Source organism: Ranitomeya imitator, chromosome 2 (assembly GCF_032444005.1).
Source record: "Ranitomeya imitator isolate aRanImi1 chromosome 2, aRanImi1.pri, whole genome shotgun sequence".
In the NCBI taxonomy this organism is placed as follows: Eukaryota; Metazoa; Chordata; class Amphibia; order Anura; family Dendrobatidae; genus Ranitomeya; species Ranitomeya imitator.
In genome coordinates this window covers 260883215-260904692 of record NC_091283.1, presented here as the reverse complement: position 1 = coordinate 260904692, position 21478 = coordinate 260883215, and the positions used below count along the sequence as shown (strand labels likewise).

The window sequence follows — 21478 nt, the reverse complement described above, 5'->3', positions numbered from 1 at the left end:
AAAATTGGGCTGTAGGCACTTTAAAATTGTTTCCAGGGGTACACGGGCAGCAGTGGTGTCAAACCGGCCTCCTCTGACGCTGCGGCCGCTTCTCCTATCAGTCCCGCTCTCTCCATTTCTCCTCGCCGCTCTCAGTGTCGCGCCGGTTCCCCGCGTCCTCTTCCTGCTGCTCGGGGATTTCAGCGTGGGGTGCGCGCTCCTCTTCCCTCCCGTCCTGTACCTGCTCGACACATGCGCCTTAGGACGCGGGCGTGCACTTCTTCCTCCAGTTAACCATTTCGGACCCTCCCTGCTCCTGTCTCCTCCAATCAGGTACTTCTTTGGGCTATATCAGGCCTCGCCTCCATAATGGAGGTGCCTGATTGTTGTGTGCAGTTTGTACCTTCGTTTGGCCCTGTCTGGTTCAGATCATTTTCTGCTCCGGTCTGGTCCATTTTCTCAGGCTCATTCTCCTCCTGTCTTCCCTCCGTTTTCCCAGCCTGTCTCCCTTGGTTCGTCCCTTCTGTCCTTTCCAGAGCCGTCCCTCTTGGTGCCAGCTGTTGCGGTATTGTTCCCCTCGGGCCTGCTCCCCAACTATCCCTGTATAGGGGTTGTCATCGCGGGTTCGCTCGTCCCTGGGTATATCAGTACCGTGACCCAGAGGGTCCACTCTCTGTCCGGTTCTTCCGTTCTCACGGTCACTATAGGACTGCGCTCAGATTACATCAGAGTGCAGTCAGATCGTCACAGTACAATCAGGCCATGGACCCCGCTGGTGCCTCCGCAGCAACCCAGAAGGAGTTGTTGTTCTTACGGGAGAATCAGACCCATATTATGTCTGTTATGAAGTCTATGGACTCTCGTTTAACCGCCCTACAGACTTCGGATCCTGGTAACGCCCCTCTGCTGGTGGGACTCCAGCAGGAGCTCGCACAGCAGCGAGATACCCAGTCCCATATTCTTACTTACATGGCGTCGGTTGACGACCGCCTTCACTCTCTTCAGTCTGCCGCCGCTGCTTCTGCCTCTCATCGAGATCCTGTACCCCTTCCTCCTCCTCGTTTGGGAGAGCCCCCTCGATACAGCGGCGATCCCAAATTGTGTCGGGGTTTTTTGAACCAGTGCCGTCTACACTTCGAGCTCCTACCCCAGCAATATCCCTCTGATCGTGCTAAGGTGGCCTTTATTGTGTCCCATCTCGAGGGAGAAGCTCTGTCCTGGGTTAACCCCTTATGGGAACGGGATGACCCGGTAGTTGCCAGTATACAGATTTTTCTAGACACATTTCGTAAGGTCTTTGATGAGCCAGGTCGGGTGGCATCTACCACTGAATCCCTCTTTAATCTTCAACAGGGGAACCTTACTGTTGGACAATACGCCATCCGTTTCCGGACACTTTCTTCTGAGCTTGGATGGAATAACGAGGCACTGGTAGGGGCTTTTTGGAGAGGGCTCTCGTCCAAGATTAAGGATGAGCTCGCAGGTCGGGATACCCCTACTATCCTGGAGGACCTTATATCCCTGGCCACACGTATTGATTTACGTTTCCAGGAGCGCTCTCGAGAATTAGTCAGGGAGAGGAGATCCTTTAGGACTAATTGGGTGCCTGGTTCCTCCTCGGTCAAGTCCTCTGCTTCTTCCGCTCCTGAACCTATGCAGGTGGATCGAGTTAGGTTGTCGGAGCAGCGTCGCAAGGAGAGGTTGGCGCAGGGCTTGTGTCTTTATTGCGGAGGGGTAAATCATTTCTTGCGTTCCTGTCCAGAGAGGCCGGGAAACTCCTCCACCTAGGCCAGGTAAGAGAGGCCTTCCTAGGTGATTCAAATTCCTCTCTACCCCTAACTATTTCAGCTTTGATTTCTGTAGGTCTTGAGCGTAGGTCTGTGGAGGCGTATGTGGACTCGGGTGCCGCTGGTAATTTCATTCGGCAGGAGGAGGTGAACAAATTTCGGATACCTGTGGTTACTCTTGAGACTCCGCGTTTTATTTCTGCAGTGGATGGCAGACCCCTACCTGTTTCCATCAAGATGGTCACTCTCGAGATGGACATGCAGATTGGAGCTCTACACCAGGAGAAGATAGCATTTTATGTTCTGCCTAATCTTTCTCACGCTCTGCTCTTGGGTCTACCCTGGCTCAGGTCGCACGAGCCAGTTCTTGATTGGCGCTCTGGAGAGATACTCCGCTGGGGTCATGGTTGTCATGAACGTTGTCTGCTGTCCGTCTCCCGTCCAGGTCTTCCCCAAGCACCCGTCAATCTTCCTAGTCTTCCCTCTGCCTATCTCTCGTTTGCCGATGTCTTTGATAAAAAGGAGGCGGAGTCTCTTCCTCCACACCGAGCCTATGACTGCCCTATCAAGTTAATTCCTGGATCTACCCTTCCCAAGGGAAGAACCTATCCATTATCTCCGGCAGAGACCTTAGCCATGTCAGAATACATCCGAGAGAATTTAGCCAAGGGTTTCATCCAGAAGTCCTCTTCTCCAGCTGGAGCCGTTTTTTTCTTCGTTCGGAAGAAAGATGGATCCCTTCGGCCATGTATAGACTACAGAGGTCTGAATGCCATCACAGTCAAGAATAGGTATCCCCTACCGCTGATTCCTGAACTCTTCGACCGACTGAGAGGAGCCCGAATTTTCTCCAAACTAGATTTACGCGGAGCCTATAATTTGATCCGAATTCGCGCTGGAGACGAGTGGAAGACTGCCTTCAACACCCGGGATGGCCACTATGAATACCTGGTCATGCCCTTTGGTCTCTGTAACGCTCCAGCGGTCTTCCAGGAATTTGTAAATGAGATCTTCCGTGATCTACTGTATTCTTGTGTGGTGGTGTATCTTGACGACATCCTTATTTTTTCACCCGACTTGTCCTCTCACAGAAGAAGTGTTCGTCTGGTTCTACAGCGTCTTCGGGAGAATCGCCTCTACGCAAAGATCGAGAAGTGTTTGTTTGAACAGACTTCTTTGCCTTTCTTGGGATATATTATTTCTGACATGGGGTTGGAGATGGATCCTGAGAAACTATCTGCTGTACTTAAGTGGCCTCGTCCTATTGGAGTGAAGGCCATCCAACGATTTTTGGGCTTCGCTAACTACTATAGACAATTCATTCCGCATTTCTCTTCTGTGACCAAGCCTCTCGCCGCTCTTACCCGGAAAGGAGCGGTTCACAATGTTTGGCCTCCGGAGGCAGAAGACGCCTTTCTCTCCCTAAAAAGGGCCTTCACATCTGCTCCTGTTCTTCATCGGCCTGTGGCCAGCAGGCCTTTCATCCTTGAAGTGGATGCCTCCTCTTCGGGTGCTGGGGCAACTCTCTCCCAAAGATCTCTCTCCGGTCGTCTGGTTCCTTGTGGGTTCTTCTCAAACTCATTTTCGCCCGCGGAATGCAATTATTCAATTGGAGATCGAGAATTACTTGCTATAAAGATGGCTCTACAGGAGTGGCGTTATCTCTTGGAAGGGGCCATTCATCCCTTTAAAATTTTCACAGACCACAAAAACTTGGCTTACATTCAATCCGCCCAAAGACTTAATTCCAGACAGGCCAGATGGTCTTTGTTCTTTTCTCGTTTTGATTTTAAGCTTCATTTTCGACCCGGAGATAAGAATTCTAAAGCGGATGCACTTTCCCGATCCTTGCAATCTCCCGAGACAGAAGAAGGTCCTTCACATATTATTGATCCTGCCAAAATCATCATGGTGGCTCCCTCTAACCTCCTCTCTGTTCCCCCTGGCAGAACTTTTGTCCCGTGTGACAAGAGAACAGAGGTATTGCATTGGGGACATTCTTCCAAAGTTGCTGGACATGTCGGCACCAAGAAGACTCTCGCTCTTCTCTCCCGGTACTATTGGTGGCCGTCTCTCCGACAAGATAATTCGGATTTTGTGGCCTCATGCGCGACTTGTGCTAAAAACAAAGTACCTAGAGGGCTACCTTCCGGTCTCCTGCATCTGTTACCCGTTCCCGAGGCCCCTTGGCAACAAATAGCTATGGATTTCGTTACAGATTTGCCTCGTTCCTCTGGATGCACAACCATCCTGGTGGTGGTGGATCGGTTCTCCAAGATGGCCCATTTCGTTCCATTGCCTGGATTACCCTCGGCTCCAGAATTGGCAAGAATTTTCATCCATCAGATCTTCAGATTACATGGACTTCCTCAGCGAATTGTGTCGGATCGAGGGGTCCAATTTACCTCCAAGTTCTGGAGAGCACTTTGTAAGCTCTTGGGCATTTCGCTGGATTTCTCCTCCGCCTATCATCCTCAGACCAACGGGCAAGTGGAACGGATAAATCAAATCTTGACCTCCTACCTCCGCAATTTTACCAACGCTCATCATGATGACTGGGTAACTCTTCTTCCTTGGGCTGAGTTTGCCCATAATAATCATCCTAGTGGGGCAACTTCTAAATCTCCATTCTTTGTGGTTTCTGGTCTAAACCCGGGAATACCTCTTCCTATGTCTTCCCCTTCTGGAGTGCCTGCAGCAGACGCCTTTTCTTCTGAATTTTCCCAAATTTGGAGAGAGACCAAGGAGGCTCTCGTTCGGACTGCAGCCCAGATGAAGAGACACGCCGACAAAAGGAGGAGGGATCTTCCACCGTATCATCCTGGTGACAAGGTCTGGCTTTCGACTAAACACATTCGCTTGAAGATTCCTTCCTACAAGTTGGGTCCTCGATACATCGGTCCCTTCGAGATTTTGGGACGTATTAACAACGTGGCCTATAGATTGAGATTGCCGGCTTCTCTCCGAGTCCCTAACGTCTTCCATGTCTCGCTCTTGAAACCTCTCATTCTTAATCGATTCTCTCCTGCACCCATGGACTCCCCTCAGCCCTTTAGCATTGACAATGATTTTAAAGTAAAGAATATTCTCGCCATGAAGAGGGTTAGAGGAAGGGTCTTCTATCTTATAGATTGGAAGGGGTTTGGTCCTGAGGAGAGGTCGTGGGAGCCTAGGGAGAACGTTAATGCTCCACGGATTCTGAGAAGATTCACAACCAGTCTCGGAGGGGGGAGTCTTAGGAGGGGGGTACTGTCAAACCGGCCTCCTCTGACGCTGCGGCCGCTTCTCCTATCAGTCCCGCTCTCTCCATTTCTCCTCGCCGCTCTCAGTGTCGCGCCGGTTCCCCGCATCCTCTTCCTGCTGCTCGGGGATTTCGGCGTGGGGTGCGCGCTCCTCTTCCCTCCCGTCCTGTACCTGCTCCACACATGCGCCTTAGGACGCGGGCGTGCACTTCTTCCTCCAGTTAACCATTTCGGACCCTCCCTGCTCCTGTCTCCTCCAATCAGGTACTTCTTTGGGCTATATCAGGCCTCGCCTCCATAATGGAGGTGCCTGATTGTTGTGTGCAGTTTGTACCTTCGTTTGGCCCTGTCTGGTTCAGATCATTTTCTGCTCCGGTCTGGTCCATTTTCTCAGGCTCATTCTCCTCCTGTCTTCCCTCCGTTTTCCCAGCCTGTCTCCCTTGGTTCGTCCCTTCTGTCCTTTCCAGAGCCGTCCCTCTTGGTGCCAGCTGTTGCGGTATTGTTCCCCTCGGGCCTGCTCCCCAACTATCCCTGTATAGGGGTTGTCATCGCGGGTTCGCTCGTCCCTGGGTGTATCAGTACCGTGACCCAGAGGGTCCACTCTCTGTCCGGTTCTTCCGTTCTCACGGTCACTATAGGACTGCGCTCAGATTACATCAGAGTGCAGTCAGATCGTCACAAGTGGTCTGGTCAGTGGAGGCCTAGTGGAAGGAGGGACCACAGACAGGCTTCGAAGGCCTAACATAATAACATTGGGCTGTAGGCACTTTAAAATTGTTTACAGGGGTACACGGGCAGCAGTCGTCTGGTCAGTGGAGGACGGGTGGAAGGAGGGACCGCAGACAGGCTTCGAAGGCCTAACATAAAAAAAATTGGGCTGTAGGCACTTTAAAATTGTTTCCAGGAGTACACGGGCAGCAGTGGTCTGGTCAGTGTAGGACGGATGGAAGGAGGGACCGCAGACAGGCTTCGAAGGCCTAACATAATAACATTGGGCTGTAGGCACTTTAAAATTGTTTACAGGGGTACATGGGCAGCAGTGGTGTGGTCAGTGGAGGCCTAGTGGAAGGAGGGACCGCAGACAGGCTTCGAAGGCCTAACATAATAAAATTGGGCTGTAGGCAATTTAAAACTGTTTCCAGGGGTACACGGGCAGCAGTGGTGTGGTCAGTGGAGGCCTAGTGGAAGAAGGGACCGCAGACAGGCTTCGAAGGCCTAACATAAAAAAAATTGGGCTGTAGACACTTGGAATTCTCTTGCAGGGGTACACAGGCAGCATTGGTGTTGTCAGCGGAGGCCGATTGTAATGAGTGTCTGCCAGTTAGTAGTCCAAAACAATACATAAATGTGAATGTCTCGCATTAAAAGAAAACGAAAACACTAAAGGGTGCAATCATTAGGTACAGGGGTGGGATCCTCTGCGTAGTTTCAGACCTACTAATTTGGTACAAAGTATTTACTTGGGTAAATAGAGGACACTGCCCCTGACTATGTTAAGTACCATCACACATGTTAACACAATGGTATTGTCAGTGGCAGTAATGGAAGGATGTCAGCGCATAGACTAAACATTGGTGGAAGTGTGAGAGATAATTGTGGAAGTGGTAGAGCAATGTTTGACCTGGGGGTGGGTGAACTCTCTTGTGGCCGGCGGTACAGGCCCAGGGCCCCTCATGTTACAACAGTGTTGAGTGTCTGACGTTGGGTGCGCACCACCACCGCCAGAGACACTTTATTGTACTATGAGGGACCCAGTGGCAGTGCTGTCGACTAAAAGCGGGCACACCCACCTCTTCAGACAAACAGCACTCTCACGGGTGCTTGCGCCAAGTCGCGATACCACGACGGCCCCGTGTGGGGAGTTTGGCCATTTAGGTAGGTGTAAACATGTCGTATGCTGGACAATCAGCTGCTGCAAATTAAGACATTTGAAAACTCATTCACAGTAGTCCACAGGCAAGAGCTTTTCATAGGAAATCTAGGTGTCGGCCGGGCAAGGTGGGGCAAAAGAATTCGAAATCCAGTTGTGGTTCATTTTAATGAATGTTAGATCATCAACATTTTGGGTAGCCAGACGAGTCCTTTTTTTGGTTAATATTGAACCTGCAGCACTGAATACTCTTTCTGATAGGACACTAGCTGCCGGGCAAGCAAGCTCCTGCAATGCATATTCTGCCAATTCTGGCCAGGTGTCTAATTTGGATGCCCAGTAATCAAATGGGAATGATGGTTGAGGGAGAACATCGATAAGGGATGAAAAATAGTTTGTAACCATACTGGACAAATGATGTCTCCTGTCACTTTGAATTGATGCAGCAGTACCTGTCCTGTCTGCGGTCATAGCAAAATCACACCACAACCTGGTCAGAAAACCCCTCTGTCCAACGCCACTTCTGATGCCTGCACCCCTAACACTCCTGGTCTGCTGCCCCCTGCAGCTCGTGTGAGAACGATCACGGGCGCTGTGTGCTGGGAATGCCTGAAGCAAGCGGTCAACAAGAGTTGATTGTTTGGTTGCTAATATTAGTTCCAAGTTCTCATGTGGCATAATATTTTGCAATTTGCCTTTATAGCGAGGATCAAGGAGGCAGGCCAACCAGTAATCGTCATCGTTCATCATTTTAGTAATGCGTGTGTCCCTTTTGAGGATACGTAAGGCATAATCCGCCATGTGGGCCAAAGTTCCAGTTGTCAAATCTGCGGTTGTGATTGGTTGAGGTGCAGTTTCAGGCAAATCTACGTCACTTGTGTCCCTCAAAAAACCAGAACCCGGCCTTGCCACGCCACCAATTTCCAGTGCCCCCGGGAAAGCTTCCTCATTAAAAATATACTCATCCCCATCATCCTCCTCGTCCTCCACCTCCTCTTCGCCCGCTACCTCGTCCTGTACACTGCCCTGACCAGACAATGGCTGACTGTCATCAAGGCTTTCCTCTTCCTCTGGTGCAGACGCCTGATCCTTTATGTGCGTCAAACTTTGCATCAGCAGACGCATTAGGGGGATGCTCATGCTTATTATGGCGTTGTCTGCACTAACCAGCCGTGTGCATTCCTCAAAACACTGAATGACTTGACACATGTCTTGTATCTTCGACCACTGCACACCTGACAACTCCATGTCTGCCATCCTACTGCCTGCCCGTGTATGTGTATCCTCCCACAAAAACATAACAGCCCGCCTCTGTTCGCACAGTCTCTGAAGCATGTGCAGTGTTGAGTTCCACCTTGTTGCAACGTCTATGATTAGGCGATGCTGGGGAAGGTTCAAAGACCGCAGATAGGTCTGCATACGGCTGGAGTGTACAGGCGAACGGCGGATATCTGAGCAAAGTCCACGCACTTTGAGGAGCAGGTCGGAGAACCCAGGATAAGTTTTCAAGAAGCACTGCACCACCAGGTTTAAGGTGTGAGCCAGGCAAGGAATGTGTTTCAGTTGGGAAAGGGAGATGGCAGCTATGAAATTCCTTCCGTTATCACTCACTACCTTGCCTGCCTCAAGATCTACTGTGCCCAGCCACGACTGCGTTTCTTGCTGCAAGAACTCGGACAGAACTTCCGCGGTGTGTCTGTTGTCGCCCAAACACTTCATAGCCAATACAGCCTGCTGACGCTTGCCAGTAGCTGCCCCATAATGGGACACCTGGTGTGCAACAGTGACTACTGCCGATGGAGTGGTTGGGCGACTGCGGTCTGTGGAAGAGCTCTCGCTTCTGCAGGAGGACGAGGAGGAGGAGGGGCTGCGAACGCCTACAGCCAACTGTTTCCTAGACCGTGGGCTAGGCACAACTGTCCCGAAATTGATGTCCCCTGTGGACCCTGTATCCACCACATTCACCCAGTGTGCCGTAAGGGACATGTAACGTCCCTGGCCATGCCTACTGGTCCATGCATCTGTAGTCAGGTGCACCTTTGTACTCACAGATTGCCTGAGTGCATGGACGATGCGCTGTTTAACATGCTGGTGCAGGGCTGGGATGGCTTTTCTTGAAAAGAAGTGTCGACTGGGTAGCTCGTAGCGTGGTTCAGCGTACTCCATCAGGGCTTTGAAAGCTTCGCTTTCAACTAACCGGTAGGGCATCATCTCTAACGAGATTAATCTAGCTATGTGGGCGTTCAAACCCTGTGTACGCAGATGCGAGGATAAGTACTTCCTTTTTCTAACCAGAGTCTCATGTAGGGTGAGCTGGACTGGAGAGCTGGAGATCGTGGAACTAGCGGGTGTGCCGGTGGACATGGCAGACTGAGAGACGGTTGGAGACGGTATTGTTTCCGCCGGTGCCCTAGATGCAGTATTTCCTCCTACAAAACTGGTGATTCCCTGACCCTGACTGCTTTGGGCTGGCAAAGAAACATGCACAGATACTGCCGGTGGTGCGGAAAATGGTGGCCTTACAGTGACGGAAGGGATGTAGCGTTGCTGACTAGCTTCATTGGCCGAGGGTGCTACAACCTTAAGGACGTTTGGTAGTTAGTCCAGGCTTTCAAATGCATGGTGGTTAAATGTCTATGCATGCAACTTGTATTGAGACTTTTCAGATTCTGACCTCTGCTTAAGCTAGTTGAACATTTTTGACAAATGACTTTGCGCTGATCAATTGGATGTTGTTTAAAAAAATGCCAGACTGCACTCTTCCTAGCATCGGATCCCTTTTCAGGAATTGCAGACTGAGCTTTAACTGGATGGCCACAATGTTCTCCAACATGTTTTGGCTTTGCCACGCGTTTTGGCCCATCTACGGGCACGGCAGATGGAACCTGTTGCGATGTTGATGCCTGCTGCGGCCCCTCCTCCTCCGCTTCAGAACTACTGCCGCCTGCACCCTGTTCCCCCAATGGCTGCCAATCGGGGTCAACAACTGGGTCATCTATAACCTTCTCTCCTATCTCGTGTGCAACTTCGTCTGTGTCACCGTGTAAGTCGGTGGTATAGCATTCGTGACGGGGCACCATAGTCTCATCAGGGTCTGATTCTGGATCAGTACCCTGAGAGGGCAATGTTGTGGTCTGAGTCAAAGGAACAGCATAGTAGTCTGGCTGTGGCTGTGCATCAGTGCACTCCATATCAGAATCTACTTGTAATGGGCATGGCCTGTTAACTGTTTCACTTTCTAAGCCAGGGACGGTATGTGTAAAGAGCTCCATGGAGTAACCCGTTGTGTCGCCTGCTGCATCCTTCTCTCTTGTTGTTGTTTTTGCTGAGGAGGACAAGGAAGCGACTTGTCCCTGACCGTGAACATCCACTAACGACGCGCTGCTTTTACATTTACCAGTTTCAGAAGAGGAGGCTGAGTCAGCAAGGTAAGCCAAAACGTGCTGTCGCTGCTCCGGCTTTAAAAGCGGTTTTCCTACTCCCAGAAAAGGGAGCGTTCGAGGCCTTGTGTAGCCAGACGACGAACCTGGCTCCACAGCTCCAGACTTAGGTGGAATAATTTTTTTCCCACGACCACCTGATGCTCCACTTCCACTACCATCATTACCAGCTGACAATGAACGCCCACGGCCACGACCTCTTCCACCAGACTTCCTCATTGTTTTAAAAACTTAACCAAAGTAACTTTATTTGTTGCTGTCAAACAACTTACACGGTGAGCTATAACTTCAGTATGATTTAGATATCCCTTTACAGGTGGGTGAGACCGCAAGGAAAATCAGGCACAATGTTACACACTCTGTTTTCAGCGGCATCAAATCAGAGAGATGCCACACACGCAGGACTGTCATTCAAGCACAAATGTCAATATTAATCTCCCATTTTTTTTTTGTCAGGTAGAATTTAGAAACCAAATCACCCCCCCCCCCCAAAAAAAAGGGCTTTCTATGGCCCACTGAGTGAGAGATGGCACACACAGGAGTCAGGAGTGGCACACAAGCCCAAAGGCCAATATTTATCTCCCACTGATTGATTTTTTGATTTTTTCAGGTAGAATTTAGAAACCAAATCACCCCCCCCCAAAAAAAATAGGCTTTCTATGGCCCACTGAGTGAGAGATGGCACACACAGGAGTCAGGAGTGGCACACAAGCCCAAAGGCCAATATTTATCTCCCACTGATTGATTTTTTTATTTTTTGAGGTAGAATTTAGAAACCAAATAAACAAAAAAATAAATAGGCTTTCTATGGCCCACTGAGTGAGAGATGGCACACACAGGAGTCAGGAGTGGAACACAAGCCCAAAGGCCAATATTTCTCTCCCACTGATTGATTTTTTTATTTTTTTCAGGTACAATTTAGAAACCAAATCACCCCCGCCCCAAAAAAATAGGCTTTCTATGGCCCACTGAGTGAGAGATGGCACACACAGGAGTCAGGAGTGGCACACAAGCCCAAAGGCCAATATTTATCTCCCACTGATTGATTTTTTGATTTTTTCAGGTAGAATTTAGAAACCAAATCACCAAAAAAAAAAATAGGCTTTCTATGGCCCACTGAGTGAGAGATGGCACACACAGGAGTCAGGAGTGGCACACAAGCCCAAAGGCCAATATTTCTCTCCCACTGATTGATTTTTTGATTTTTTGAGGTAGAATTTAGAATCCAAATAAACAAAAAAATAAATAGGCTTTCTATGGCCCACTGAGTGAGAGATGGCACACACAGGAGTCAGGAGTGGCACACAAGCCCAAAGGCCAATATTTCTCTCCCACTGATTGATTTTTTGATTTTTTACAGGTAGAATTTAGAAACCAAATCACCAAAAAAAAAAAAGGCTTTCTATGGCCCACTGAGTGAGAGATGGCACACACAGGAGTCAGGAGTGGCACACAAGCCCAAAGGCCAATATTTATCTCCCACTGATTTTTTATTTTTTATTTTTTGAGGTAGAATTTAGAAACCAAATAAACAAAAAAATAAATAGGCTTTCTATGGCCCACTGAGTGAGAGATGGCACACACAGGAGTCAGGAGTGGCACACAAGCCCAAAGGCCAATATTTCTCTCCCACTGATTGATTTTTTGATTTTTTCAGGTAGAATTTAGAAACCAAATCACCCCCAAAAAAATAGGCTTTCTATGGCCCACTGAGAGAGAGATGGCACACACAGGAGTCAGGAGTGGCACACAAGCCGAAAGGCCAATATTTCTCTCCCACTGATTGATTTTTTGATTTTCTCAGGTAGAATTTAGAATCTAAATCACCAAAAAAAAAAAAATAGGCTTTCTATGGCCCACTGAGTGAGAGATGGCACACACAGGAGTCAGGAGTGCCACACAAGCCCAAAGGCCAATATTTATCTCCCACTGATTGGTTTTTTGATTTTTTGAGGTAGAATTTAGAATCTAAATAAACAAAAAAATAAATAGGCTTTCTATGGCCCACTGAGTGAGAGATGGCACACACAGGAGTCAGGAGTGGCACACAAGCCCAAAGGCCAATATTTCTCTCCCACTGATTGATTTTTTGATTTTTTTCAGGTAGAATTTAGAAACCAAATCACCAAAAAAAAAAGGCTTTCTATGGCCCACTGAGTAAGAGATGGCACACACAGGAGTCAGGAGTGGCACACAAGCCCAAAGGCCAATATTTATCTCCCACTGATTTTTTTTTTTTTATTTTTTGAGGTAGAATTTAGAAACCAAATAAACAAAAAAATAAATAGGCTTTCTATGGCCCACTGAGTGAGAGATGGCACACACAGGAGTCAGGAGTGGCACACAAGCCCAAAGGCCAATATTTCTCTCCCACTGATTGATTTTTTGATTTTTTCAGGTAGAATTTAGAAACCAAATCACCCCCCCAAAAATAGGCTTTCTATGGCCCACTGAGTGAGAGATGGCACACACAGGAGTCAGGAGTGGCACACAAGCCCAAAGGCCAATATTTCTCTCCCACTGATTGATTTTTTGATTTTCTCAGGTAGAATTTAGAATCCAAATCACCAAAAAAAATAAAAAATAGGCTTTCTATGGCCCACTGAGTGAGAGATGGCACACACAGGAGTCAGGAGTGCCACACAAGCCCAAAGGCCAATATTTATCTCCCACTGATTTATTTTTTGATTTTTTGAGGTAGAATTTAGAATCCAAATAAACAAAAAAATAAATAGGCTTTCTATGGCCCACTGAGTGAGAGATGGCACACACAGGAGTCAGGAGTGGCACACAAGCCCAAAGGCCAATATTTCTCTCCCACTGATTGATTTTTTGATTTTTTTCAGGTAGAATTTAGAAACCAAATCACCAAAAAAAAAAGTCTTTCTATGGCCCACTGAGTGAGAGATGGCACACACAGGAGTCAGGAGTGGCGCACAAGCCCAAAGGCCAATATTTATCTCCCACTGATTTTTTATTTTTTGAGGTAGAATTTAGAAACCAAATAAACAAAAAAATAAATAGGCTTTCTATGGCCCACTGAGTGAAAGATGGCACACACAGGAGTCAGGAGTGGCACACAAGCCGAAAGGCCAATATTTCTCTCCCACTGATTGATTTTTTGATTTTCTCAGGTAGAATTTAGAATCTAAATCACCAAAAAAAAAAAAATAGGCTTTCTATGGCCCACTGAGTGAGAGATGGCACACACAGGAGTCAGGAGTGGCACACAAGCCCAAAGGCCAATATTTCTCTCCCACTGATTGATTTTTTGATTTTTTTCAGGTAGAATTTAGAAACCAAATCACCAAAAAAAAAAGGCTTTCTATGGCCCACTGAGTAAGAGATGGCACACACAGGAGTCAGGAGTGGCACACAAGCCCAAAGGCCAATATTTATCTCCCACTGATTTTTTATTTTTTATTTTTTGAGGTAGAATTTAGAAACCAAATAAACAAAAAAATAAATAGGCTTTCTATGGCCCACTGAGTGAGAGATGGCACACACAGGAGTCAGGAGTGGCACACAAGCCCAAAGGCCAATATTTCTCTCCCACTGATTGATTTTTTGATTTTTTCAGGTAGAATTTAGAAACCAAATCACCCCCCCAAAAATAGGCTTTCTATGGCCCACTGAGTGAGAGATGGCACACACAGGAGTCAGGAGTGGCACACAAGCCCAAAGGCCAATATTTCTCTCCCACTGATTGATTTTTTGATTTTCTCAGGTAGAATTTAGAATCCAAATCACCAAAAAAAATAAAAAATAGGCTTTCTATGGCCCACTGAGTGAGAGATGGCACACACAGGAGTCAGGAGTGCCACACAAGCCTAAAGGCCAATATTTATCTCCCACTGATTTATTTTTTGATTTTTTGAGGTAGAATTTAGAATCCAAATAAACAAAAAAATAAATAGGCTTTCTATGGCCCACTGAGTGAGAGATGGCACACACAGGAGTCAGGAGTGGCATACAAGCCCAAAGGCCAATATTTCTCTCCCACTGATTGATTTTTTGATTTTTTTCAGGTAGAATTTAGAAACCAAATCACCAAAAAAAAAAGTCTTTCTATGGCCCACTGAGTGAGAGATGGCACACACAGGAGTCAGGAGTGGCGCACAAGCCCAAAGGCCAATATTTATCTCCCACTGATTTTTTATTTTTTGAGGTAGAATTTAGAAACCAAATAAACAAAAAAATAAATAGGCTTTCTATGGCCCACTGAGTGAAAGATGGCACACACAGGAGTCAGGAGTGGCACACAAGCCCAAAGGCCAATATTTCTCTCCCACTGATTGATTTTTTTATTTTTTTCAGGTAGAATTTAGAAACCAAATCACCCCCCAAAAAATAGGCTTTCTGTGGCCCACTGAGTGAGAGATGGCACACACAGGAGTCAGGAGTGGCACACAAGCCCAAAGGCCAATATTTCTCTCCCACTGATTGATTTTTTGATTTTCTCAGGTAGAATTTAGAATCCAAATAAACAAAAAAAAAAAAAATAGGCTTTCTATGGCCCACTGAGTGAGAGATGGCACACACAGGAGTCAGGAGTGGCACACAAGCCCAAAGGCCAATATTTATCTCCCACTGATTTTTTTTTTTTTTTTTTGAGGTAGAATTTATAAACCAAATAAACAAAAAAATAAATAGGCTTTCTATGGCCCACTGAGTGAGAGATGGCACACACAGGAGTCAGGAGTGGCACACAAGCCGAAAGGCCAATATTTATCTCCCATTGATTGATTTTTTGATTTTTTCAGGTAGAATTTAGAAACCAAATCACCAAAAAAAAAAATAGGCTTTCTATGGCCCGCTGAGTGAGAGATGGCACACACAGGAGTCAGGAGTGGCACACAAGCCCAAAGGCCAATATTTCTCTCCCACTGATTCATTTTTTTATTTTTTCAGGTAGAATTTAGAAACCAAATAAAAAATTTTTTTTATAGGCTTTCTATGGCCCACTATTTGAGAGAGAGATGGCACACTAAGGCTGCCACACAAGCCCAAAGGCCAATATTAATCTCCCACTGGTTTTTGTTTCTGGGAGAATTTATAAACCCAAAACAAAAAAAAACAAAAAATAGGCTTTCTATGGCCCACTATGTGAGAGAGATGGCACACACAGAGATGGCACTCTAGCAGAAATGCCAATCTTAATCTCCCACAACTTATTTTTTGTAGGGAGAATTTAAAAAAAAATAAATAAATAAAAGGGACTGTCCTACAATTACTATCTCCCTGCAGTAATCTCAGCCAGGTATGGCAGGCAGCAATAAGGAGTGGACTGCTGCACAAATTAAATAAAAAGTGTGCACAAACAAACAAGATAGCTGTGTAGAAAGGAAGGAACAAGAGGATTTGTGCTATGAAAAAAGCAGTTGGTTTGCACAGTGGCGTACACACAGCAATGCAGCTATCAGGGAACCTTCTAGAACAGCCCAATGAGCTACAGCGCTGAGAAAAAAAAAATGTAGCTTCCACTGTCCCTGCAAACCGAAGGTGGTGTTGGACAGTGGAAATCGCTACAGCACAAGCGGTTTGGTGATTAATGGACCCTGCCTAACGCTATCCCTGCTTCTGACGAAGCGGCAGCAACTTCTCCCTATGCTCAGATCAGCAGCAGTAAGATGGCGGTCGGCGGGAACGCCTCTTTATAGCCCCTGTGACGCCGCAGACAGCAAGCCAATCACTGCAATGCCCTTCTCTAAGATGGTGGGGACCAGGACCTATGTCATCACGCTGCCCACACTCTGCGTCCACCTTCATTGGCTGAGAAATGGCGCTTTTCGCGTCACTGAAACGCGACTTTGGCGCGAAAGTTGCGTACCGCATAGCCGACCCCACACAGGAGTCGGGTCGGGTTTCATGAAACCCGACTTTGCCAAAAGTCGGCGACTTTTGAAAATGAACGACCCGTTTCGCTCAACCCTAGTGCAGAGCACTATATGGGGCACAGCTATGGGGAAATAATGAACGGTGCAGAGCACTATATGGCACAGCTATGGGGAAATAATGAACGGCGCAGAGCACTATATGGGGCACAGCTATGGGGAAATAATGAACGGTGCAAAGCACTATATGGGGCACAGCTATGGGGAAATAATGAACGGTGCAGAGCACTATATAGCACAGCTATGGGACAAGAATGAACGGTGCAGAGCACTATATGGCACAGCTATGGGGCAATAATGAACGGTGCAGAGCACTATATGGCACAGCTATGGGGAAATAATGATCGGTGCAGAGCACTATATGGGGCAGAGCTATAGGGCAATAATGAACGGCGCAGAGCACTATATGGGGCACATCTATGGGGCAATAATGAATGGTGCAGAGCACTATATGGGGCACAGCTATAGGGCAATAATGAATGGTGCAGAGCACTATATGGGGCAGAGCTATAGGGCAATAATGAAAGGCGCAGAGCACTATATGGGGCACAGCTATGGGGAAATAATGAACGGTGCAAAGCACTATATGGGGCACAGCTATGGGGAAATAATGAACGGTGCAGAGCACTATATAGCACAGCTATGGGACAAGAATGAACGGTGCAGAGCACTATATGGCACAGCTATGGGGCAATAATGAACGGTGCAGAGCACTATATGGCACAGCTATGGGGAAATAATGATCGGTGCAGAGCACTATATGGGGCAGAGCTATAGGGCAATAATGAACGGCGCAGAGCACTATATGGGGCACATCTATGGGGCAATAATGAATGGTGCAGAGCACTATATGGGGCACAGCTATAGGGCAATAATGAATGGTGCAGAGCACTATATGGGGCAGAGCTATAGGGCAATAATGAACGGCGCAGAGCACTATATGGGGCACATCTATGGGGCAATAATGAACGGTGCAGAGCACTATATGGGGCACAGCTATAGGGCAATAATGAATGGTGCAGAGCACTATATGGGGCACAACTATAGGGCAATAATGAACAGCGCAGAGCACTATATGGCACAGCTATGGGGAAATAATGAACGGTGCAGAGCACTATATGGGGCAATAATGAACAGTGCAGAGCACTATATGGCACAGCTATGGGGAAATAATGAACGGTGCAGAGCACTATATGGCACAGCTATGGGGCAATAATGAACGGTGCAGAGCACTATATGGCACAGCTATGGGGAAATAATGAACGGTGCAGAGCACTATATGGCACAGCTATGGGGCAATAATGATCTATTTTTATTATTGAAATTCACCGGTAAATGCTGCATTTCCACCCTAGGCTTATACTCGAGTCAATAAGTTTTCCCAGTTTTTTGTGGCAAAATTAGGGGGGGTCGGCTTATACTCAGGTCGGCTTATACTCGAGTATATACGGTAAGTTCTTTTTCGGAATGGTTACATTCTACAAAATGTTTGGGGACTGGAAGGTCCAACCTTTTATTTCTTATGGTATATCGGTGGTGATTCATCCTGACCTTGAATTCACAGGTCGTCTCACCGATATACCAAAGATTACATGGACACATAAGGAGGTATATTACATAGTCTGAGTTACATGTCAAATATTCTTTTATCTCATATATTTTTCCAGTTGTTGGGTGCTGGAACGTAGAGCCCTATCTTCTTTGCTTTCCATATCCCAAGGATTGCCTCGCTCATCGCCCTTTAACACCATTACATGGATCTGGACTTACACTGGGACCCCTAGGTTTGGACGATGGCGTTACCTGCTATTCTGTGGTGTTAGATGGCAAGAAGAATAGTCAAGTAGCTGGGTCAGAACCAGAAGGACAGAATACAGAATCAGAAGACACAAGAGTAGTCAGTAAACGGGCCACAGTCACAACAGGAAACAAATACACAAGCCACAAGCTGAGCACAGAGGACTGAACCAGAGGAGAACAACGCTGTTTCTGGCAGATTCCGGCCATGTGCTTTGAGCTTTAGTAGGGTGTGGTACTTCCCAATTGGCTGAAGTAGGGAGCAGATTACTCCAGCTGGACAGCAGGAACAGATCCCAGAGGAGATTGGACACACCATATGCAGAAGCCCTAATATGACTAAATGACAGAAAACCGGAAGAGTCGAAATCCCCATAAAGTGATTCCATTTTATAAATTAATTCACTGAGGGCTATAATCTATACATATGTGGTCAAAATTGTTGGTACCTCTCGTTTAATGACAGAAAAACCCACAATGGTCACAGAAATAACTTGAATCTGACAAAAGTAATAAGAAATAAAAGATCTATGAAAATGAACAAATAAGTCAGACATTGCTTTTCCACCATGCTTCCACAGAATTAAAAAAAATAAAAAAAATAAAACTCACGAAATAGGCCTGGACAGAAATGATGGGACCCCTGAAAATAATGTGACAAAGGGACATGTTAAATCGCGGTGTGTCCACTAACTAGCATCACAGGGGTCTACAATCCTGGAATCAGTGAGTGACCGGTATATAGGGCTACAGATACTGTCCAAAAAGAGTTATTTCATAAAAATAACAGTTTATTTAAAACATATTACATGAAAATCACCAAAAAATCATGATAAAGACAACTTATCAATGACAAGACACATGGAGAGCTTCCGTGTGAAGGACACAAAAACAGGCTGGGCAAGCAGAGGTTATAAATCTCCACCTCAATAAACTTCAATGCAATAGCAAAAAAGTGCATAGTGCAAATAAGGTGCAAACATACCAATTATCTGAAAAAGTAGAGGGCTTAATATGGAATAATGTGGGAGAGAGTATACATCACTGTAAATAAACCCATTAGCCAAATATCACTACTATAGGGAAAAAAGCGACACTCAAACAAAGTCCTGCTTACCTATGTCACCTGTCAGCAGGTGTCCAAGGCAGCTCCTACGCACGTTCAGTAGGCTGCCTCCCGAAGAAGCCCACGTGAAACGCGCGTGGGGGCTGCCCTGGAAACACGCTGACAGGCGACATGGGTAAGCAGGACTTTGTTTGAGTGTCGCTTTTTCCCTAGGGCAGTGATATTTGGCTAATGGGTTTATTTACAGTGATGTATGCTCTCCCACATTAAGCCTAAAAAAATGGGCTGAAATTCCTGGCTTATACTCAAGTATATACGGAAATTCTTTTTGGACATTTTCTCTGTGTGTTTCTGCAGGAATTATCTATTTTGTAGGGTCCATATTGATCTAGTCCCTTGAAAAGGTATGTAATCGGACCAGTTTAACTAGTATGTATCAGTGGTTTCTCAGATACTCATTGTGCTCTTTGGTGACATGGACCAGGGGAAGCGAAGGAAAGAGTTATCTCAGGAGATTAGAAAGAAAATTATAGACAAACATGTTAAAGGTAAAGGTTATAAGACCATCTCGAAGCAGCTTGATGTTCCTGTGACTACAGTTGCACCTATTATTCAGAAATGTAAGATCCATGGGCCTGTAGCCAACCTCCCTGGACGTGGCCGCAGGAGGAAAATTGAGGCAAATCAAAGAGACGGATAATACAAATGGTAACAAAAGAGCCAGAAAAACTTCTAAACCGATTTAAAGGTGAACTTCAAGCTCAAGGAACATCAGTGTCAGATCACACCATCTGTTGTTGTATGAGCTAAAGTAGACTTCATGGGAGATGACCAAGGAGGTCAACATAGTTGCAAAAAAATCTTATAAAAACCAGACTGGAATTTGCCAAACTACATGTTGACAAGCCCCAAAGCTTCTGGGAGAATGTCCTGTGGACAGATGTGACAAAAATGGAACTTTTTGACAAGGCACATCAGGTCTATGTTCACAGACGGAAAAATGAAGCATATCAAGAAAATAACACTGTCCCTAAAGTGAAACATGGGGGAGGCTCTGTTATGTTCTGGGGCTGCTTTGCTGCATCTAGCACAGGATGTCTAGAATCTGTGCAGGGTACAATGAAATCTCAAGACTAACAAGGGATTCTAGAGATAAATGTGCTGCCCAGTGTCAGAAAGCTTGGTCTCAGTCACAGATCGTGGGTCTTACAACAGGAGAATGACCCAAAACACACAGCTAAAAACACCCAGGAATGGCTAAGAGGAAAACATTGGACTATTCTGAAGTGGCCTTCTATGAGCCCTGACCTAAATCCTATTGAGCATCTTTGGAAAGAGTTGAAACATGGCGTCTGGAAAAGGTAACCTTCAGACACGAGACAAGTGGAGCAGTTTGCTCTTGAAGTGAAGCCAAAATACCTGTTGAGAGGTGCAGAAGTCTCATTGGCAGTTACAGAAATTGTTTGATTGCAGGGATTGCCTCAAAATGTTGTGCAGCAAAATATTAAGTTAAGGATTCCATCATTTCTATCCAGGCTGATTTCATGAGTTTTTTTTTTTAATTTCTGTGGAAGCATGGTGGAAAAACAATGTCTGACTTTCATGTGTTCATTTTCATAGATTATTTATTATTACTTTTGTCAGATTCAAGTTATTTCTGTGACCATTGTTGGTTTTTCTGTCATTAAACGAGGGGTACCAACAATTTAGACCACGTGTGTAGGAGGAATGAATATTTTGACTCCACAGCCACTTTCCGGAAATTAACACGTAGTGGATGTTGGAGAGTGAAAATTACACATTTACCATTTTATTACCCAGCACATAGTGCCCAGATTGTGCTCCAGGAGACACACACCGCAAATTAAGTGGATTCTTGTCATTTTGTTTGAGCACACTGCAAGACTCAGAAGTGTGAGCAGATATTGCTGGATTGGTCTATAGAAACTGTTACTTTTCAACAGCCTTTGAGCCACTAATAGTGTGGGAACCTCTGTTTTTCCATTGACAGATGATGGACCTGAGTGGGGACTTGTTTTTTGTGAGATGAGAATTGGTATTATTTTCGCCTACATAACATTCATTGGTTTCTTTTTATTTGATATTTGGGAGGCAGAATGAACAGACAGTTGAACACCACACACTACTCGTTCATCCAACAAGGTTTTCTATTAGACTGTGAACAGTCATTGGGTAAATAACACCATGGAACACAATCTTTGTTCCTGGCTTCCAAGTGTAATATTTCAACTGCTTATGTTTAAAGACTATGGAAAAACGACTACAGTCAAAAATCTCTCAAAAAGGTTCAGAAAGGAGTAGGTGTTTTAGATTTACGGGTGTACTGCAAATCGCTTTCTCAATGAAGCCCCCAAATGTAGTCCCCCATCATGTTTTCGATAT

The 21478-nt window shown here is 46.2% G+C and overlaps 1 protein-coding gene across 1 annotated transcript in view; it reads left to right on the top strand.

Moving 5' to 3' along the window:
- LOC138663009 (gastrula zinc finger protein XlCGF66.1-like) overlaps nucleotides 1–21478 on the top strand; it is a 33174-nt gene that overhangs the window by 9711 nt on the left and 1985 nt on the right. The gene's annotated exons all lie outside the window — the stretch shown is intronic.